This window comes from Lolium rigidum, chromosome 4 (genome assembly GCF_022539505.1).
Source record: "Lolium rigidum isolate FL_2022 chromosome 4, APGP_CSIRO_Lrig_0.1, whole genome shotgun sequence".
Lineage (NCBI taxonomy): Eukaryota > Viridiplantae > Streptophyta > Magnoliopsida > Poales > Poaceae > Lolium > Lolium rigidum.
In genome coordinates, this window is record NC_061511.1 from 224277817 (window position 1) to 224300308 (window position 22492).

Genomic DNA, 22492 nt, shown 5'->3' on the forward strand with positions numbered 1-22492 from the left:
GCTCGACCCATCCGGACGCGCGGGCGCGGTTTGGGTCGCCCGGTTGGAGATGTCCTAAAAGGAAAGGAAGATCGGCCACTCTTGGGCACTGGGATGAGGAGGTGTCCCCAAATGTTGTGGGTATACTTCATGGGTGTATCATCGATAGTGCCTAGATCCAGTAAGGTCGAGTGGCCCACAGATGGTGGTGGTGGCATATGGTGCACCGAGCGACCCAGTTGTTATTGATCAAGATGGAAGAAGTACATTTCTATCCGTTTGCGTCGACCTGCGGACTGGATGCGTCACGCGGTCCTGATCGGCCCGAACGCCGCACGCAATGGCGTGTCCCATTCGGTCCGCGCTGGATTTGTCCATGCCTGACCACTTGGCCATTGCCTTCCAAATAACATGCAATTTAAATTATAGAAAAGTAAATATTGTTCAAATAAGAATAATTCCCAATCACACCACATAGTTTTACAAATAATACAAACCATATTAAATATCAAAACAGACTATCCAGGTTGATTTCCCACATGAGTCCACATGTGCTCAACCAAATCAGCTTAAAGACGATCATGGGTGGTTCGATCCCGGAATAAATTATGCATATGTAAGAAGTATTCCCAAGAAGCGGTCCCTGCCTGTGGCTAACAAACTCACCTTGAAATTCCCAGTTACCGTAATAGATGTTGTCATCCCGCTCATTCTCAACGATCATATTGTGCAAGATGACACATGATGTCATGTCCCCCCACATCCACTATACGAAACTCCATATTCTGGCAGGTTGCCGAACAATTCCCCAACTCAACCTGGAAATAGTTTCGCATAGGGCCGGCGTGTCCACCGATTCGATCTAGATTCTTGTTGGCCTTGCGCTTCACCGTCAACCCACCTCTGCGCTTCGGCAACAGAAAATGGTCGTGCGTCCTGCAGCGACGAGCAAGAGCTCGGTCTCACCGTCGGACTCGTTGTCGGACGATGATTCGGTGACATTCTTGTAGAAAAAATCGATTGCCATCCTATTTATCTATACAAGACAATGATATCTGATCACTTCAACGTTTATGCCCCCACGTCGTTGCGAATGAAGAGAAGAAGCTTTGGACGCGATTCATACCTTGAACTCGTTGTGGTGACCGAACAAGCAGGTTGTGGGCGCACCGACGATTGAGCCGGCCAAGCTTTGCGCCCACAGAAGATTTGTTGCTCTATGCGGTGGGGTGGAGTACAATGCGCAGACAACTCCGGCTACACGCGCTGGGATTGGGAGCAGTCGGCGACGCTCGGGGAGGCAGCTGCCGGCCGGACAAGATGCGTCGACGGCGTAGTCTGCCCAGCGACCGCTAGCTACAACGGGCAACCGATAGCCACCACGCCCGCTGGGAACTGATGACGCCTACGACAGCTGAAACCGTAGACGACCACGCTGCGTGGGGGTGGCGGCGGAGAAGGTGGGCAAGGGTTTGGGGCAGAGGAGAAGTTGGATTCATCCTATTGGCAGGAGGGACCGAGTAGGCCAAAGCAAGGACAGGGGAGGGCGCGCTCGCTGTCAGGCTCGACGCATCGGCGGCCCAACTTTGGAGCATGGATGGGTCAGTTCGCCCGAGTCGGTTCGGATGGGTTGCCCCGCGTGGGTTGTCCGTGCGTCCGTGCGAACTGAATCGAACACGTCAGGATCGGATGGATCGGCCCGTTGGAGATGGCCTTAACAATTCTAGAAGGAAACAGTGTGAGTTAACTTGACCCCATCCATGCTTAGCCAGTAAGCATGTCTGCTAAACCTCCCACTTCACCTTTTGACTTTTGAGAAGACTAACACCAACACAGACGGTCGCCGCGGCCACACAGAGTGCAGATAGATGCACACGTTTTCCTACCCATGTCCCCTGTCCCCACCGCCCAACCCGGCCCGAGGAAAGGGGAGCAGAATAAAGACCCGCCCCAGCTGTCGGCCACTTGCCCTCTCTCCACACTCCACTCCCCTCTTCTTCTTCTTCTTCTTCTTCTTTAACGCACCACCACCCACCCCACCCTCCATCTCCGAGCGAGCGAACAAAAAGCGAGACCTTTCCTCCCCCACAACTCCCTCCGCATCCTCCCCTCGTCTCTTCCCAATGCCGCCGCCGCCGCACCTCGAAGCGCGCGACTACATCGGCCTGGGCCCCGCCGCGCCGGCCTCCTCCTGCTCCTCCTCGTCGGGCGACGCGGGCCCGCACCTCGCGCTCCGCCTCGGCCTGCCCGGCTGCGCGGAGGAGGCCGTCGACGCCGCGCTCACGCTCGGCCCCGCTCCTGCTCCTCCCCGGGGCGCCGGCGCCAAGCGCGGGTTCAACGACTCGCTCGACCGGCCCGCCGCCAAGGACGCCGCTGCTTCAGCTGCCAGGGAGGTGCAGAAGGGGGCGGGCGAAGCCGCCGCCGGAGCTCCGCCCGCTGCCAAGTAAGTCTCTTTCTGCTCTGCTTCGAGCTCGAGCGACGTCCGTCCCGTCGATCTGGTTTTTCAGGCTTCGCTCTTAGCTAGATCCTTTCATGTGAGCATCTGCTGCTAAAGGGAGAGGTTTTAGTTTGTACGCGTGATGATTGATGAACACCACAGATTCTGGCGGTTGATTTAGTTCTGGATTGCAGCATACGCACTAGTGTGATGGCGTAGTGACCTTGTTTTTTCATGCTAAATCAAACGCACAAGAGCTCGTTTGCTGCCACAACTGTCACTTAATCGGGGTCTGTAACCTGGAGTCAGCCTGGTGTTGCTTCTATTAACTTCACACCTGAGTGTGCTAGTACTCAAGCCATAACTGAGATGCCTAAATCTCAGGATAAATCTAGAGTAACATCCCCACAAGTCCACGGCGTGCTAAAAATTAAAAAAAACCATGCATTTCAGTTGTTATTTCGCTTGATCTGCTCTGACAGTCAGTGTTCCGCACTGTACAGGGCGCAAGTTGTTGGGTGGCCGCCTGTTCGGAACTACCGGAAGAACACCTTAGCCGCCGCCAACGCCGCCACAAAGACCAAGCCAGAAACCCAAGGCAAAAGCGAGGCAGAGTGCTGCTATGTCAAGGTCAGCATGGATGGAGCGCCCTACCTGAGGAAGGTCGACCTCAAGACTTACTCCAGCTACGAGAATCTTTCGCTGGAGCTCGAGAAGATGTTCACCTGCTTCATCACTGGTGAGTGTTGCTGTTTTATTAGGTGATTTCGAGCTATGTTCATTGTTCTTTGATATACTGTTTTTAGATGCAAGTTACTACATTAAAATAGGTTAAACGTCTAGGGTGTGATAGGCATGAAGTTGGGAATGATTTTTTTGTATCCGCTTTTTGGTTTGTGAAGATCTTGGGATCATAAAAGCGTGGTAATAGGTGGAGAATAATGCATGACTAATTAATTCCACTAGTTGAGCTATGGCTACCAGAACATTTTGACCAGTTGATTTGCAGTAACTAGGTTCTTAAGTAATGACTAGGATTAACTATGACACCCTTTTCATACGAGAGAAGCAAATAGAGATGAAGTAAATTGCTAATAGAGTGTTAGAGTCTGTTTTTTCCTAAATAGCAGGAACACAACGTGTAGCCTCTACATGTAGCCCTAGAACTATCAGTAAGCATCAACCCTACAACCATTGTTTAGCCTCTGGGCTTGCAAGGTTTATGCAGAAGTTACCGTTTGTTGATTGAATAACATTAGTTCCACCACAAGAAACATTTCTAGCCTTACTTATGGACCCTTGGATGTGAATAGACGTGTTTCTGTTGTTCTCTAACATTGATTTACATTTCAAGGATGCACATTTATGTATAAACTTGTGGCGTTACAGGCAAAAGCAGTTCCTGCAAAACGTCGACAAGAGACATCCTTACTGATGGTTCTAGGGCTGATGCTCTTCAGGACCAAGAGTATGTCCTGACCTACGAAGACAAGGATGCTGACTGGATGCTTGTTGGTGATCTTCCATGGGAGTGAGTTCTTAAATTTGTGGCGTTTGCTATATCCATACACCTTAACTTATTATGGTTTCTATTGTGTTTTATATTGGTATTATCTTGCATACTGTCTATTGATGTAACTTTGGTTAGAACTTTGGAGATCTTTGATATGTGAGTGATGGAACTTAATAGTACTTGTATATGGTAGCCTAGACTTCTACTTGTCCTCGTTGCTTGAAGCCTTGCGATTGCCCACAAGTGGTTTACCCTGAGCCTTTCCATAAAGATATCTGGAGATAGCTAGAAAATTGCAAACATACTCTGCAACTTGCTCAAATTATGAAATCTCCATATGTGTAAAAATGGCTATCTAGGTAATCAAGTCTTTCTGCTTCTCTGAGAATCTTGGTTTGCCCTTCTTTTTCTTTAGAAAATGGAAGATATATTGCCTCAGGCCTCTGCATTGTGGATGCAAACAGCCCTTATGTGAATTACAGTTTTGTTTGGATGCACACAGCCTTTTTTCTTATATCACCTTTATCTATGTATCTTTCCGTAGCTTGTGCTATTAGCTTTTTTTTTTCATATACACAACATATGACATATAGTTTGTTTGAACGTGTCAACATGCATTTTTTAGCTGTTCATTTATGCTTACTATCCATCCATCATTTGCAGCTTGTTTACCACTATTTGCCGGAAATTGAGAATCATGAGAGGCTCGGATGCTGCTGGAATGGGTATGTGAATTTACTGTTCTCTGTCATGGTTTTAATTGATCGTTAGTTTCATTGTGGGTTAGCATTCCTGATTACTAAACCAATCCTTGTTGTCAACTTGTGGTAATTTCATGTGAATTACTGAATTACATGCGATGCAGAAATTGTTCATTGTTTTTCAGTAACCTCTGAAATAGCCTGCTGATCAGACTTATAATCTGTCTATGATATTATTCTTAAAAGAAATATTGTATATAAACCGTTAGCATTCTATGTTGTGGCCTTATCATAGTCAAATCCCATCAAATAGTTGTCACATTTAGTATCTGGTTATTTGGAGGAGTACAGTTGTTGACCAGTTTACAGTACACAGTACTATGTACTGCATTTGGCCGCACTATGTGGTGTTTATTTCGATATTTCACTTTGATGGACTGAAGTCGAACCAGCCATACCGCTAGAAGCATAAAACAATTAAGGTCATACTCATTTCTTGATATGCTGCAACAGGTTCATGGTTCTATTAATCAAATCATGGATAGAATCCCTTATGTTGATAATAAGTGAAAAATTAGATATCCTGATAACTAGGTTTGTTGGCACATCGTACCCAAGTGCCTTGAGGCATCATTCTCCATATCGTATAATTGGCGAGCATTCTCATTCAAAGATAACTCTCCTTTACTTACCATATGTATATGCTCCATTGTTTTCATTGACCCGTTCTGAAGTATATATCCAATCTACTTTCAGCCCCAAGGTAGCTGGAACAGACGGCAGGCCAGAACAAATATAGGTGTCTCTAGGCTCCTTTTGAAGTTCGAATCACGGAGTATGGAATGAGCTACTGCTGAAGGGTGCAATGGTCTGTCCGAAGTATATTCACTGCTAGTTTTATTTATATGTGTGTAGTGGTATGTGAAGTGTACTGTAACGCCCATTTTGCCGACGATGTTGCTGTTGTAGATGTTCACTTTTGTTCCCGGAAGATCAACGCAGTCAGAGTACTGCTTCATCTATGATGTCACTTCCTCACCTATTCTCCTACATATATATTATTAAGTCTATTAAACCTTGCATGTGTGTTGTACCTGAAACCTAGAAACGAAGGGGAAGTGTGTAGTATGTGACGCTATCAGTAAGCAATAGTGTTCCTTGAGCATTTTTATCTGTTCAGCTGGGTTGCCTTCTATGCTGGAGCTGTGGGGGTGATTCGAGACTGGTTTGAATCTCTCGGCTGACTAGCTAATATTTCTACTGATTGTAATATTCTGAATGGTAATGCCTTATCTATTACTGGCATGTTCTCCAGTTTCCGTGATAACTGATGGGTTGTTGTTCTTTGCCCTCTCCTTTCCAAGGTTGTTTACCCAGTTAGAACTGCTTGATTGGCTGTCGCTAAGAATTCAGACACACTGTGTTTAGCATGCCCCTCTGACAATCGGTTCAGCACTTCAGCAGCGGCCTGGGATGAGACAGTCCCGGGCTACCCAGCTCGAAAACTCCCGCACCTTCTTTACTAGTAAAGGTGCACCTTCTTTACTAGTAGTAAAGGTGCACGTGCCACGCACGTATTCTAATATTTTATATTTAGATTTGTCTAAATCTAGCCATATATCCATATTTAAACAATTCTAAGACATCTGTTTATGGATGAAGGGAGTATCAGTTATCAATACCAAAAAAAACCGAAACTTTGTTTAACCCAACATGCACACGGGCTGATATTTCAAAGGAGATTCATTTTTTGTCAAAAGAAAACCTTCAAAATCATCAAATAATTCCCAAACATTTTATGAAACACATATTTTCTTTTTGAAGCTCCTATAGCATGCAAAAGATAATATGGTCGCACCTTCACCATGATTGATATCACCACTATTTTAATCAAAACTATGTAGCAAAGTGATCAAAGAACATGCACGAACTAAGCAAGTGTGATCTAGTTGAATTAGGAGGTGTACCCATCTGTATGTAGGCTGATCTTAATGCACTCCTCTCTGGGCCATGTTGTGACGTTTAGGTCCTTGCACTTATCAGATTTTAGTTCCATGTGAAGCGATGCAAATTTGAATACATTTTCCAGTGTTTGTAGATGTTGCACGAATAAATGACAAAGTATTAGCATCATAAGCGAAGAATAATAGAAAAAGGATTACCAAAAGATGGGGCAGTGGGACTAATCACTGACCATAGCACCACCGAGGTCTATGCGGTGCATTCCTAATAGCCTAATAGTAACATTTTTTACTTCTATGCAACCAATGACCTTCAAGGATTAAGCTTCTATCAATAGTGCCAGGAGTTTTTTGTGCTACTTCTCTGTCTGGTGGAATTTCTGGCGTTGTTGTTGTATTTGTACTGGCAGTTTTATCTTGTCGGCATTCCTCTAATTGGCTCTGTTCGATGAACCGGTATCCACATAACCATCGTTTCCTATGTAGAAAGTTACTTTCCTGGAGCGAGCCATGATAGTAGTTGAACCATTTTCGAGTCTATCATCGCCAATTCTTTGGTGTCAGTGTTTGACTAGTTGTGTTTGCACCTTACTTGCATTGTCATGAACCTCATCTGGTCTATTTACTAATGTTAGCAAAGTTATCACCTTTATTTGATGTGCATTCCTTGCTTCGAAGCAAATTTTGATCACTTTCAGTACTAGTGATCGCTCGAGACCCTTCACGAACCAAGTTATGACTAACTGCAGAAGTAGATTTAATGTCACAAGAGGTAGTCGAACCTAAAGAAAGTGTAGCTGCTGGCGGGAGCTTGTCCACGCGTTGAGGGACGTACAGTGCGGCCTCTCGTGGAGGCTATGGCGGCGCTCTTGTGGGACGACAGCGGGTGGTGCAATGATTGCCGCGGCACGGGCATGGATGCAGGTTCCGGTGGGCATGTCCCAGTGTTCAGGGGACGTGCAGGGCGGGCCTCCATTGGAGCTAGGCGGAGATCTTGTGGGACGGCAGCGAGGGGTTGTCGGCGGTGTCGGGAAGCGTTGTAGCGGCAATCGGGGACTGGGAGTGCTGATATGGCAACCAGGGATCGCGAGTGCTGCTGCGGCGATCGGTGAGTAGGAGTGTTGCGGCGTCGTGCATGATCGGGAGTGTTGCGGCGGTGATCGGCGAGTGGAAGTTCGCCTGTGGACGGTTGTTTTTTTCCAACTATTTTTTTTATTGTGCGTGTTGGTGGCTTGATTAGAGCATGCATGGGCGTTGTCTGGCTTTGATTGGAGTGTGGGTGGGCGATGTATGCTCCCGTCAAACACAGAAGGGATGTGAGGCGTTTGAATTTTGATTGTATGCCTGAGATGTCTTGGTTGGGATTATCTGGATATTTTTATATTAGTGGAGATGGTGATGATCACCGCACGACTCCACCCCATTCCCGCACAACAACCCCAATCTACCCTCCCCTTCCTCGAATACCCATTCCGTTGCCAACCTTAGGGTCCGTGCAGCTCGGGGCCCGAGTTCCGTCGCGTTTTAGAAGGACGACAACATCTCAGTTTATTCAATTTTGAAAAAAAAATTCTTTTCTAAACACAATTTCAAAAGCTACTCCATCTGGTCCGATTTCAGTAACGCTAGCTTAGTAACAAAATCCTTAAGTGAGTAGTCTGGTATCACGTCGATTAAATGAGAATGGAGGGACTAATTGGTCACTTGATAATAAATTATGTTTTTTCTATACACCACACATTGCTTTTTTTTCAACAGGGACATAGCACTGCATGCACATGATCCTCTCTAATCCTCTCCGCACCACATCCACTCGTTTCTAATCTCTAACCACACTCTTCTCTCTCTCTCTTCTTTGTTTGCTTTCTTTTCTTACTGCTATCAATAAATCGGCGGTCAGCAGGCTTGGCTTAGAGAAAAAAGAGCAGAAGGGGCCGGCGATTGCAGCTTGGACGTAAGAGCTTCACTGTTAGAGTACGTAATGGGCTTGGGCTTGGACGTAAGAGTTTCATACTCTAACAAACATCTTCTAATGAACATGGAGAATCAACTTTTTGGCCGCATTATATTTCGTTGTGAACAGATAAGGATACGAAAGGAGTGATATGAAAAGATCAACAGCAACATGTAGTGTCGTGATAACATAGCTAGCTGGGTTATGTAATAATTATTAAGGAAATACAAGAGAGAACCCAGGAGCTAGATGATAGCTGCGATCAGATGGTAGGAGAATGAAGACAAATAGATACAATAAATTTTATATTGTATATGAAGCAACTCTAAGCTCAAACATTAAATTTATTCCATACTATTTCTCATTCAAGATTAGAATAGGAAAATTTCTAGCGTGTGTATTGGAGAAGTAGAGTGAAAATATAGTAAGTTTGTACATCTGATAGAAGGGAAAAAGGTAAACGAAAAACGAAAAACGAAAGACTCGGAACATGAGAACATGTTAAGCTGTTTTCTATTTTATTTTATTTTATTTTTATATAGTTTGCCTTTCAGAAGAGCCATTATTTCTCCTCTATGTAACTCGAGACGACATGTTGAGCCGTTGCGGTACAACCAAAATAATATTTACAAGAGCTAGATGTAAATATGCCATTATAGAGTCAGATGTTTGGTCAATTTATAGAGAGGGTCAATTGCTTGACTGAATGATAGGTTGTGATTGTAAACAAACCAATTAATCTGTATATTTATATGCTACTCATTATTGTGCTCTTTTAATTTACAATGGCATGATAATGTGAGAGAAAACATATTGTATCCTTACCAATGCATTTTAAGTCAGGCTACTAAACAATATAGAAATGCACGCATTACTTCTACCAGGATATCATTCTTCTAGGCTCTGACACATTAAAACTCTCGCAGTACAGCCTGGTATTATAGAAGAAGCGCCATCTATAAGGGAGTAAACATAGAACAACATGGAGGAGGATAAAATAATTTTTAGGTTTCAGCATAGCTAAAGGTGTCTTTCCGAACCTTTGTTACACAACTGTAAATGTGCCAGTATGAAACAAAGCATTTAACTTTTGAAACAGTCGTGTGATTTAGCTAAACGTTTATTGTAAAACTTCCTTTAGTTTAGATCCCTAATGGTCCATGATATCATGGATATATCCAAGGATATGCTAGTGACTTTCATCAGTAATAATTTTAGTTAGCAACACAGCACTTCAGGATATGAAGGTTAACCTACTAATATTTACAAATGTGACAATACTGCTCTACTTTGCACGAACCTTTAAGAATAAAACAGAACATATACCTCGTGAACTACTCTATCATCCGGTCTTCTTATTTCCTTGCCAATCTGATGACACAATAAGATATATAGTCAGTATAACCGCATGTATAGTTCAAATTCAGCTTGGGTGGAGTGAGACGGGGGACATAAAGGACAAACAAACTTGAAGAAGCTAGGTATTAACTTCTGCTGGAATTGGGACATAAAGGACAAACATTCAGAAGTTAAATACTGCCAGGAAAGTAACCAAATGTTAAATATAATTTTGCTGCAAAGCACCCTAACCTCGATGGGGCGCAAGAACTACTCGATCGGGTCTTTGCAATTGGGGTGTTCACCAGAAAAAAAAAAGCGATAAAAGCAACACTGAATAAGATTAATCACCTGGACACAATGATACCTACAAACCTTACCAGGATATGGCTGCATACTTGCACACGTGATAGAGCACACGTGATAGAGTACCTAGAAATCTCTAGAGAAGTGCATGACAGATAACGATTTGCAGTCCCACCGTCCGGCTTAGGCAAACCTGAGTACCTGACTACGTACCGCAGCATTACTGCAGCAGGATAATACGAAATTGTTAGATGCTGCTTGTGCTCGGCGCGACCGATCGACATCTTGTCGTAGAACGCCAGTGACTTCTTACCCTTGTCGTTCTTCGCGTACACGAAGATCAGGGCTGTCCATGTGATTGGATCACGCCGGACCACCATGGCCGAGACGGAGAACTCTTGTGTGTCGACTCGATCTCGATCGAGCGACGATGTCGCGATAGACTTGCAGGGAAGAGTCGTGGCACTGGCAGCTCTCGCACATGAAAACCAAGCACTAGCGCTCCATCTCAGCTCTAGCTTCGTCGACTGCACGCGCTCGTGCTTCGCCAAAACGCTGTGCCGCCTGTGCTTGCTCCCGCAGTCCCTCGTCCGTGGTCGCTGTGTCGCCACCGATGATGCCGTTCTCACGGCCCTCATCGGCCGTGCTCCTCTTCCATGAACAATCTCGGGCGCAAACCCCGTCGGACGATGCAATCTGTTTTCTCCTTCCTGCCGGCGGCGGCGTCATCTCCAATCCTGTCCGTCTCTCTTCTAGCCTTGAGCGCCTACAGACTGAAAACGTGAAGTGGTGCTTCTTTTGCAGATCGCAAAGCATGCATGCATGCATCGATCCTTGCCTCCTTGCTAGCTTTGCATGCATCGTGTCAAAGAGCAATGCATCTGGTGTTGAGGCTCCTAGGTTTAGGTGTTGTGTTCTTTGATGCGGCGGCCAAGGAAAATAGGAGAAAACGGTGAGGTGAGATACCACGAAAAGTTATTCCTGTTGTAATGGCAATGGTGGGTAATTTTTCTAGTTAATTCTAATCTAATGGTCATGGATTTTCAGTCTATCAAATAAACGGTCCGATGTTTCTAATTTTTGTGGTAATTTCTAGCGTAATTCTCTTTTTTCTGGTGAGCCCGTAATCATGGATTTTCAGTCTATCAAATAAACGGTCCGATGTTTCTAATTTTTGTGATAATTTCTAGCGTAATTCTCTTTTTTCTGGTGAGCCCGTAATTTACTTTTAATATATAATAGATTCTACCCTCAAAAGTATAAGACACCTCCTGGAAGTCTAATCTCTGGATGTTTATTTCCTGGATAATAGCAGCATATTGACCTCCCGTTCCTTCGGCAATATCTAAGACCACCTGTTTACAATCACTTGCAATGGCCAGGCGCCTCACAGCAACATCAGTAGCCAAGGCAAGAGCTTCACGACAGGCTAATGCTTCCAATGTTGGAGGATCGAAAACTCCCTTGAACACCACGGCTGATGATCCCATATACAATCCATCACCCCTCCTAAGGACCACTGCCACCGACCCAGTAGATTTGTCCCTAGACACCGCCGCATCCACATTTGCCTTGATTATCCCTTCTCCCGGGGGGATCCATCCTCTACTCCTGTCACGGCCAGGGGTCACCGATACACCTGATAATGGCTTAGGTATTAAGGAGAGCTCGTGAAGGAAACGCTTCACAAAATAGTGGGTTGATAATGGACTCTGGAACTCTCCTTCATGAATTGCCTTTCTTCGCGCCGTCCAAATTGCCCACAATGACACACCTATCATGATGAAGTGCTCCGAGGTTAGGGATTCCGTCATGTTAAACAACCAGCTCCTTGCATTCGGTTCTGTTGTCTCATACATATGTTCAACCACTTCCTCATCTGCTAAGGCCCAAACACTCCGCGCCATTGGATATTCCAGAAGTGAATGGCGCCAAGAGTCTGTCCTTCCGCATAACAAGCACGAGCTAGAAGTGGATATATGACGATGTTGGAGCAAATCTCCCGTGGGTAGGGACTGCTTAGCTAGCCTCCAGAGAAAGACTCTTATCTTTGATGGAACATTAATCTTCCAAAATTTTGTCCAGCTCTTGGAGTCTGCAGAATTATCAGAACTCGAGGCCCGTCCTTCAAGCCATGCTTCCCTCCGAGTCTTTATGTCCACCAGCATCCTATACGCCGATCTCACAGTAAACATCCCCCTTTTATCAAAGTTCCATGATCAGAAATCAGGAATATTCCTTGTGCACAGGGGTATCCCTAAGATCACATCACAATCAGCTTTAACAAAGCACTCCTGGACCTTCTCTTGCTTCCATGACGCCGAAGTAGCATTGATCAAGTCGCTGACTAGTTGCGGAGGATCGCCAGATAGCGAAGCAATCGGCCTCATCATCTCGCTTCTTGGTAACCAATTATGAGTCCAAATCCTGGTTGTCTTTCCATCACCAATACAGGGGATCAGACCAAGAGATAGTGCTTGCTTCCCTTCTACTAGTGCACGCCACACCTGGGACGGGTGAGACCCCAACTCTGAATCACGGAAATCTGTGTCAGGAAAATTAACAGCTTTAAGGATTCTAGCACTTAGGGTATTAGGGCTCTGCAATATCCTCCACGCCTAACGAGCAAGGAGAGCTAGATTGAACAACTCCGTGTCCCGGAAACCCAATCCACCCATATATTTCGGTTTAGTCATCTCTTCCCAAGCAACCCATGCAGTCTTGCGCTCCCCCGCTTTGCTTCCCCACCAGAATTTCCGAATAAGATAGTCTATGTGCTTGCATAAACCCCGAGGTAATTTGAAACACGCCATAGAGTAAATAGGTACAGCTTAGGCCACTGATTTGATTAACACCTCTTTACCTCCCGCAGATAAAATCATCTCCATCCACCCTTGCACTTTGCTCCATACCCGATCCTTCAAGTATTTGAAGGCGCCATTCTTTGATCTACCAACATCAAACGGCATCCCCAAATATTTATCTTGTAAGCTCTCATTGGGAACATTCAGAATTCCCTTAACTTCATCACGGACCCCACGAGGACATCCCTTACTGAAAAAGATTGATGACTTGCTCAGGTTTATCTTCTGGCCAGAAGCCCTGCAATACTGGTCTAAAGACTGAGAGATCTCATTAGCACCAGCACCATTTGCTTTAAAAAACAGCAGGCTATCATCTGCAAAAAGAAGGTGGTTCACCGCCGGCGCCGACGAGGCCACTTGTATTCCACTCTGCTCAGATGACTGAATTCTATGGTTTAGGAGGCACGAAAGGCCCTCTGCTGCAATCAAGAAAAGGTACGGTGATATTGGATCCCCTTGTCTTATTCCCCTTGTTGGCTTAAATTCCTCCAACTGAACTCCATTAAAAAGAAATGCAAATTGAGCTGGTTTGCTTAAAGATTATCGTCCCGAGCGTGGATGTTGTTGGGCCGCTTCAAGTTGAGCGCTCCTACAGTGCTACCGTGCGCTACATCAGATTAGTTGGAGGGGAAAACATAACAAATTAAATGACCAGGCCAGTGGCGAATTAGGCATGCACGCTACAGGGTGGACACAAAAGACATCGACTGAGACTTAACCAGATCTCAGTCGCCAGTAGCTCCGTTCATAAAAGTCCATGAGGCCATTAACAATTACAGACTAAATGTTTGGGGCATTCCATGCCCATGGTGCAGACATCAAATGAGGAAAAAGAAGAAGAGGAGACGATCAATCACGCCTGGCAGCCTTCTTCACCGCCTCAATAACTGACCTGACGGCGTCGGTGGCTTCTTTCTCCTCTCTGTAGTGGCAAACTTGTCGAGGAGGGCGTCGAAGGGGAAGCCAGGAGCGAGCTGGTATACACGTGGAAGAAGGAGAAGAGCAGTTGCCTCGACAATCTGCCTCCCTTCACGGTCAGCGCGCGCCGCCAAAAGGTCTGGCAGGGCTTCCAGTTGCTCGGCCAGGTGGGTGAAGAAGGAGATGGGGTCGACGATGTTGCGGTCTTGAAGCGGCCTGGGCGTCAGGCCCAGGCCCGGCATCGTCGCCGCTATGCACCGGTGCGCCTTCTCGAGCGCATCAAGCTGCTGCCTGTGCTCTGCATGCAACTTCCCCAAGTTTATGGAGAAGGTCTCTGCCCTCTCCATGGCGGCGACCCGCGCGTCCTCGGTGTTTTTCAGGGTGACGCCCTGGCTTGCCAGGTCTTCCTCAGCCTTGCGCTGGCACTCCAGGGCCTTGACCCTATTCCCCTCGGCAACATGGACCAACCGCTCGAATTCGAGGGCGCTCTTGCGGGAGAGGTCCAGATGAGACTTTGCCTGAACAGCAGCATCATTCACCTGCTTCTGGAGGCCTTCCTTTGCAGTCTGCAGCGCCCGAATCTCGTCGTTCAGACTGCGAAGCTTCTCCTCGTGGCCAGCCATGGCCTGGTGCCACCCGGCCATCTGTTCCTGCCTCTCCCTCTCAAAGCGAGCATGCTCGCCGTCGAGCTCTGCTCGAATATCGGTGAGCTGCTGCTGGAGCTGCTTGGCCGTACCAGAGGTGTCGATCGCCGCTTCACGCCGCACGAGCCCGCGCTCGCTCTCCTCCAACTCGGCGCGACGCCGCTCGAGTTCTGCCCGTGCCTGGGAGAGCCTGTCGCGAACCACCACGATATCATCGCGCTGCTGCCCCAAGAAGTCGCGAGAAAGCACGAACTACCGCTGCTCTGCGCGCACGGCAATGGCCATGCTGCGGCGCGTCTCCTCCAGCGAGTCGAGCCGTTGGCGAGCGAGGGTGATGTCTGCGAGATCCACCGCCACTGGCTCATCGGAGCTGCCCTCGACGTCCTCCATCGCCAGATCTTCCCAAGGCTTGAAGCTCCCAAAGACGGTGCGTCTGCCAGCGGCAGCAGATGATTCGGGGGCCGCCCACATAGCCCCGCGGGGCTCAATGTGTGGAATGCTGGCACCTTCCCCGACGACGCGTGGCGTGCCCGCTGCCTCCTCAGAACCTGAGGACACGTCGATGGTCAATCCCTGCTGAGTGGGCTGCGGGGGCTGCGTCGGCTGCGTGCGTTGAGTGGCATCTGGGCATGTTGGTGCGAAGGCGTCAGGAGGCGTGAGTTGGGCAGGTTGCTCCTCTGTGGAGGCCTCTGTCCCTATGTGAAGAAAACATGGCATTGCATTAGTACTTGAAGAAGCGATGCAAGAGCAGGAAAAATTCAAACATTTCCAAGAGAGCTTACCTCCCAGGTTCAGCCCCGGCTCGGGGGATGAGGAAGGTGTCTCCGGAGCGTCGCGTGATCTTTTGGGTGCAGGATCTGAGGCTGAGCCCTCTTCGCAAATCCGCTTGGCTTATACGCCCTCTTCTGCCACAGCCCCGGGAACTTCCGCCGGGGTAGCACCAACCACGGGCCCCACTGAAATAGTAGGGCCCATTGTTGGGTCCTCTTATGCCTTGGGGGCCCATTCCGCCCCGGAGACGTCTTCTGCCCCGGGGCCGCCCCCGCCCCGGAGGTTACGCCTGCCTCGGGGACCGCACGTAGAGATGGGCAATGGAGCTTCTCACGTAGTCGCAGGACGCCAGAGTAAGTTCTCATCCTTTGCTTGTTTTTTTTGGAATGACAGCAGGAGAGCTGCTATTTCATTGCAATAGTGGAAACAAAGTACAAAAAGGAAGGAAGGCCCTAAAAGCGAGACCAGCCTATAAAAACAAAGGATCATGGCTAATCAGCTTGGGTCAAAGGGGTGCTTGTTTCTTTTTGTTGTTCTTGGTCGCGCATATCTTTTGATTCAGTTTCTTTTCTTCTGAGTTGCTCCAGTGAGTACGCTGCCAAGCGGATTCGCGAAGAGGGCTCAGCCTCAGATCCTGCGCCCAAAAGATCACGCGACGCTCCGGAGACACCTTCCTCATCCCCCGAGCCGGGGCTAAACCTGGGAGGTAAGCTCTCTTGGAAATGTTTGAATTTTTCCTGCTCTTGCATCGCTTCTTCAGGTACTAATGCAATGCCATGTTTTCTTCACATAGGGACAGAGGCCTCCACAGAGGAGCAACCTGCCCAACCCACGCCTGCTGACGCCTTTGCACCAACAGGCCCAGCCCCCGCAGCCCACTCAACAGGGATTGACCATCGACGTGTCCTCCGGTTCTGAGGAGGCAGCGGGCACGCCACGCGTCGCCGGGGAAGGTGCCAGCATCCCACACACTGAGCTCCGCGGGGCTATGTGGGCGGCCCCAGAATCCTCTGCTGCCGCTGGCAGACGCAGCGTCTTTGGGAGCTTCAAGCCTTGGGCGGATCTGGCGATGGAGGACGTCGGGGGCAGCTCCGATGAGCCAGTGGCGGTGGATCTCGCAGACATCACCCTCGCTCGCCAACGGCTCGACTCGCTGGAGGACACGCACCGCAGCATGGCCATCGCCGTGCGTGCAGAGCAGCGGCATTTCGTGCTTTCTCGCGACTTCTTGGCGCAGCAGCGCGATGATATCGTGGTGGATTGCGACGGGCTCTCCCAGGCACGGGCAGAACTCGAGCGGCGTCGCGCCGAGTTGGAGTAGCGCGAGCGCGGGCTTGTGCAGCGTGAAGTGGCGATCGACGCCTCTGGTACGGCTGAGCAGCTCCAGCAGCAGCTCACCGATATTCGAGCAGAGCTCGACGGCGAGCGTGCTCGCTTTGAGAGGGAGAGGCAGGAACAGATGGCCAGGTGGCACCAGGCCATGGCTGGCCACGAGGAGAAGCTTCGCAGTCTGAACGACGAGATTCGGGCGCTGCAGACTACAAAGGAAGGCCTCCAGAAGTAGGTGAACGACGCTGTTGTTCAGGCAAAGTCTCATCTGGACCTCTCCCGCAAGAGCGTCCTCGAATTCGAGCGGTTGGTCCATGTTGCCGAGGGGGAATAGGGTCAAGGCCCTGGAGTGCCAGCGTAAGGCTGAGGAAGACCTGGCAAGCCAGGGCGTCACCCTGAAGAACACCGAGGACGCGCGGGTCGCCGCATGGAGAGGGCAGAGACCTTCTCCATAAACTTGGGGAAGTTGCATGCAGAGCACAGGCAGCAGCTTGATGCGCTTGAGAAGGCGCACCGGTGCATAGCGGCGACGATGCCGGGCATGGGCCTTACGCCCAGGCTTCTTCAAGACCACAACATCTTCGACCCCATCTCCTTCTTCACCCACCTGGCCGAGCAACTGGAAGCCCTACCAGACCTGTTGGCGGCGCGCGCTGACCTTGAAGGGAGGCAGATTGTCGAGGCAACTGCTCTTCTCCTCCTTCCACGTGTATACCAGCTCACTCCTGGCTTCCCCTTCGACGCCCTCCTCGACGAGTTTGCCACTACAGAAGACAAGAAAGAAGCCACCGACGCGGTGAAGAAGGCTGCCAGGCGTGATTGATCGTCTCCTCTTCTTCTTTTTCCTCATTTGATATCTGCACCATGGGCATGGAATGCCCCAAACATTTAGTCTGTAATCGTTAATGGCCTCGTGAACTTTTATGAACGGAGCTACTGGCGACTGAGATCTGGTTAAGTCTCAGTCGATGTCTTTTGTGTCCACCTTGTAGCGTGCATGCTTAATTCACCACTGGCCTGGTCATTTAATTTGTTATGTTTTCCCCTCCAACTGATCTGATGTAGCGCACGGTAGCACTGTAGGAGCGCTCAGCTTGAAGCGGCCGAACAACATCCACGTTGGGGAGATTGCGAGAAATGCAAATTGAGCTGGTTTGCCGAAAGATTGTCGTCCTTGTGCTCTTATCCGAAGCGTGTGCGGCGGCCCAGCGGCCCAGCAACGGGATGGAGACTGGAGAGACGCGGGTCCACGGAGCTCAAGATTAATCTAGAATGGAGTCACGATATCTCGAGAAGGATCAGCTCAGTCTGGATTTGGCACGTGTTCGTACGGCGCGAATCCGGGAAGTCTGAGCCGTTGGATAACCTGACTCTTCTCTTGATAAACGGTGCGGATTCATTCTCCGGAAAAAATCAACGGCTAATGTTTGATTCTACATCACGGTGGGTGACCAATCCAAATTCAAAAACTGGTGTACTATAGTAGTAGAGATTTGCGAATGAAAGACAACTATTGTGCTGCAAACTGGTTTCAGGATGCTATCATCACAATGCTGATTGTTTGCAGTACGCGCTGCCTCCGGACCTGAACCAGAATAAATAGTACTCCCTCAGTTCCATAATTCTTCTCGGCGCGTTTGCCGTTTGGTAGCCTACATTCGACTTGGCTCGCATCGCAGCAATTTTCAGCCCGTTTGATTGCTAGGCCCTAGAGGAATGTTCAGTTCAGCCATTGCTACCGATGCAGGTAAATCTCGTACGCAGGCCGTGCAAAAGGCAATCTTTCGATGCAACCTGCGCACGTGGTGGTGTTGCTTACCATCACTCTCCCTTACACTACTCCACACACCCTCTGTTCAAATTAACACAAACATAATCCGAATCGAAATAAGTTGTACATGAAAAAGATGCGTGTCGATGATATGAATCAATTTCTACAATCGGTTTCGAGTTTTGTCAGTCGTAAATCGTCAATTTCGTGTATGAAGTTTTTAGTGAATTTTGCCAAATTCGTCTCACACGCTCAACCGTTTGAAATTTTCTTTGAGGAGTAGATTCACCTCACCATCTCTGGGAGGTAAGCTCTCTTGGAAATGTTTGAATTTTTCCTGCTCTTGCATCGCTTCTTCAGGTACTAATGCAATGCCATGTTTTCTTCACATAGGGACAGAGGCCTCCACAGAGGAGCAACCTGCCCAACCCACGCCTGCTGACGCCTTCGCACCAACAGGCCCAGATGCCACTCAACGCACGCAGCCGACGCAGCCCCCGCAGCCCACTCAGCAGGGATTGACCATCGACGTGTCCTCCGGTTCTGAGGAGGCAGCGGGCACGCCACGTGTCGCCGGGGAAGGTGCCAGCATCCCACACACTGAGCCCCGCGGGGCTATGTGGGCGGCCCCAGAATCCTCTGCTGCCGCTGGCAGACGCAGCGTCTTTGGGAGCTTCAAGCCTTGGGCGGATCTGGCGATGGAGGACGTCGGGGGCAGCTCCGATGAGCCAGTGGCGGTGGATCTCGCATACATCACCCTCGCTCGCCAACGGCTCGACTCGGCCGGAGGACACGCACCGCAGCATGGCCATCGCCGTGCGTGCGAGCAGCGGCATTTCGTGCTTTCTCGCGACTTCTTGGCGCAGCAGCGCGATGATATCGTGGTGGATTGCGACGGGCTCTCCCAGGCACGGGCAGAACTCGAGCGGCGTCGCGCCGAGTTGGAGGAGCGCGAGCGCGGGCTTGTGCAGCGTGAAGCGGCGATCGACGCCTCTGGTACGGCCGAGCAGCTCCAGCAGCAGCTCACCGATATTCGAGCAGAGCTCGACGGCGAGCGTGCTCGCTTTGAGAGGGAGAGGCAGGAACAGATGGCCAGGTGGCACCAGGCCATGGCTGGCCACGGGGAGAAGCTTCGCAGTCTGAACGACGAGATTCGGGCGCTGCAGACTACAAAGGAAGGCCTCCAGAAGCAGGTGAACGACGCTGTTGTTCAGGCAAAGTCTCATCTGGACCTCTCCCGCAAGATCGCCCTCGAATTCGAGCGGTTGGTCCATGTTGCCGAGGGGAATAGGGTCAAGGCCCTGGAGTTCCAGCGTAAGGCTGAGGAAGACCTGGCAAGCCAGGGCGTCACCCTGAAGAACACCGAGGACGCGCGGGTCGCCGCCATGGAGAGGGCAGAGACCTTCTCCATAAACTTGGGGAAGTTGCATGCAGAGCACAGGCAGCAGCTTGATGCGCTTGAGAAGGCGCACCGGTGCATAGAGGCGACGATGTCGGGCATGGGCCTTACGCCCAGGCTTCTTCAAGACCACAACATCTTCGACCCCATCTCCTTCTTCACCCACCTGGCCGAGCAACTGGAAGCCCTACCAGACCTGTTGGCAGCGCGCGCTGACCGTGAAGGGAGGCAGATTGTCGAGGCAACTGCTCTTCTCCTCCTTCCACGTGTATACCAGCTCGCTCCTGGCTTCCCCTTCGACGCCCTCCTCGACGAGTTTGCCACTACAGAAGACGAGAAAGAAGCCACCGACGCCGTCAGGTCAGTTATTGAGGCGGTGAAGAAGGCTACCAGGCGTGATTGATCGTCTCCTCTTCTTCTTTTTCCTCATTTGATATCTGCACCATGGGCATGGAATGCCCCAAACATTTAGTCTGTAATCGTTAATGGCCTCGTGAACTTTTATGAACGGAGCTACTGGCGACCGAGATCTGGTTAAGTCTCAGTCGATGTCTTTTGTGTCCACCCTGTAGCGTGCATGCTTAATTCGCCACTGGCCTGGTCATTTAATTTGTTATGTTTTCCCCTCCAACTGATCTGATGTAGCGCACGGTAGCACTGTAGGAGCGCTCAGCTTGAAGCGGCCCAACAACATCCACGTTGGGGAGATTGCGAGAAATGCAAATTGAGCTGGTTTGCCGAAAGATTGTCGTCCTTGTGCTCTTATCCGAAGCGTGTGCGGCGGCCCAGCGGCCCAGCAACGGGATGGAGACTGGAGAGACGCGGGTCCACGGAGCTCAAGATTAATCTAGAATGGAGTCACGATATCTCGTTCGCAAAAAAAAGAGTCACGATATCTCGAGAAGGATCAGCTCAGTCTGGATTTGGCACGTGTTGGTACGGCGCGAATCCGGGAAGTCTGAGCCGTTGGATAACCTGACTCTTCTCTTGATAAACGGTGCGGATTCATTCTCCGGAACAAATCAACGGCTAATGTTTGATTGTACATCACGGTGGGTGACCAATCCAAATTCAAAAACTGGTGTACTATAGTAGTAGAGATTTGCGAATGAAAGACAACTATTGTGCTGCAAACTGGTTTCAGGATACTATCATCACAATGCTGATTGTTTGCAGTACGCGCTGCCTCCGGACCTGAACCAGAATAAATAGTACTCCCTCAGTTCCATAATTCTTCTCGGCGCGTTTGCCGTTTGGTAGCCTACATTCGACTTGGCTCGCATCGTAGCAATTTTCAGCCCGTTTGATTGCTAGGCCCTAGAGGAATGTTCAGTTCAGCCATTGCTACCGATGCAGGTAAATCTCGTACGCAGGCCGTGCAAAAGGCAATCTTTCGATGCAACCTGCGCACGTGGTGGTGTTGCTTGTCATCACTCTCCCTTACACTACTCCACACACCCTCTGTTCAAATTAACACAAACATAATCCGAATCGAAATAAGTTGTACATGAAAAAGATGCGTGTCGATGATATGAATCAATTTCTACAATCGGTTTCGAGTTTTGTCAGTCGTAAATCGTCAATTTCGTGTATGAAGTTTTTAGTGAATTTTGCCAAATTCGTCTCACACGCTCAACCGTTTGAAATTTTCTTTGAGGAGTAGATTCACCTCACCATTTCGCATGACTTTCATGTTGTCTGGTTTTTATTTTGGTGGACATAGACAGATAAATAAATAACTAGCTAGTATACTCTAATGTTTAGTATGTGTGAGTATAGTTTGGAGTACTCTTCCTGAACTTTTGGCTTGCCATCTTCATGGACGGCGACGTGGTGATGATATGTGAGAGTGAGAGGTGATAATCCATGGTGGTGGCGGCATGGTGATGTTCTTCTTCGTGGTCATCGACGTGGTGATGCTTGTGACTGGCGTGACCGACGGTGTCATGGTGGTATTCAGCTTCGTCGGCGGCGACATGGTTACGGTTGTGACGAGCGTGAACGATGGTGCCATGGTGGTGTTTGTCTTTGTGGTCGGCGACGTGGTGATGCTTGTGACCGGCGTGACCTGCGGTGTCATGGTGTTCTTTGTCTTCGTGGTCGACGATATGGTGATGCTTGTGATGGGCGTGAACAACAGTGTCATGGTGGTCTTCGTCTTCGTGGTCGGAGACATGGTGGTGTTTGTGACCGACGTGACCGGCTGCGTCATGTTGGTCTTCATCTTCGTGGTCGGCGACGTGGTGATGCTTATGACCGGCGTGAACGACGGTGCCATGGTGGTCTTCATCTTCGTGGTCGACGATGTGTCATGCTTGTGACCGACGTGACCAACGGTGTCATGGTGCTTTTCGTCTTCGTGATCGGCGACATGCTGATGGTTTTGACCAGCGCTGCCATGGTGGTGTCTGCCTTCATGATCGCCGACGTGCCGAAGCTTGTGAACGGCGGCGTGAGTCTTTGTGATAGGTGAGAAGGTGAGAGGTAAGGTCACCATGTGGATAAGTGGTGAGGCTAAAACGGAGCTCGTATGTAACCAAACAAGCTGAGCACTACGTTTTTGCTGGGCAAAAACTTCGATCCAGTCCACCAAACAACAGCCTAAAC

General features: G+C 49.2%; 1 pseudogene; it reads left to right on the plus strand.

The window, feature by feature from the left end:
* The first annotated feature begins 2032 nt into the window (after positions 1–2032).
* On the plus strand, positions 2033–5809 carry LOC124707150 (annotated as a pseudogene).
* Positions 5810–22492: the final 16683 nt, after the last annotated feature.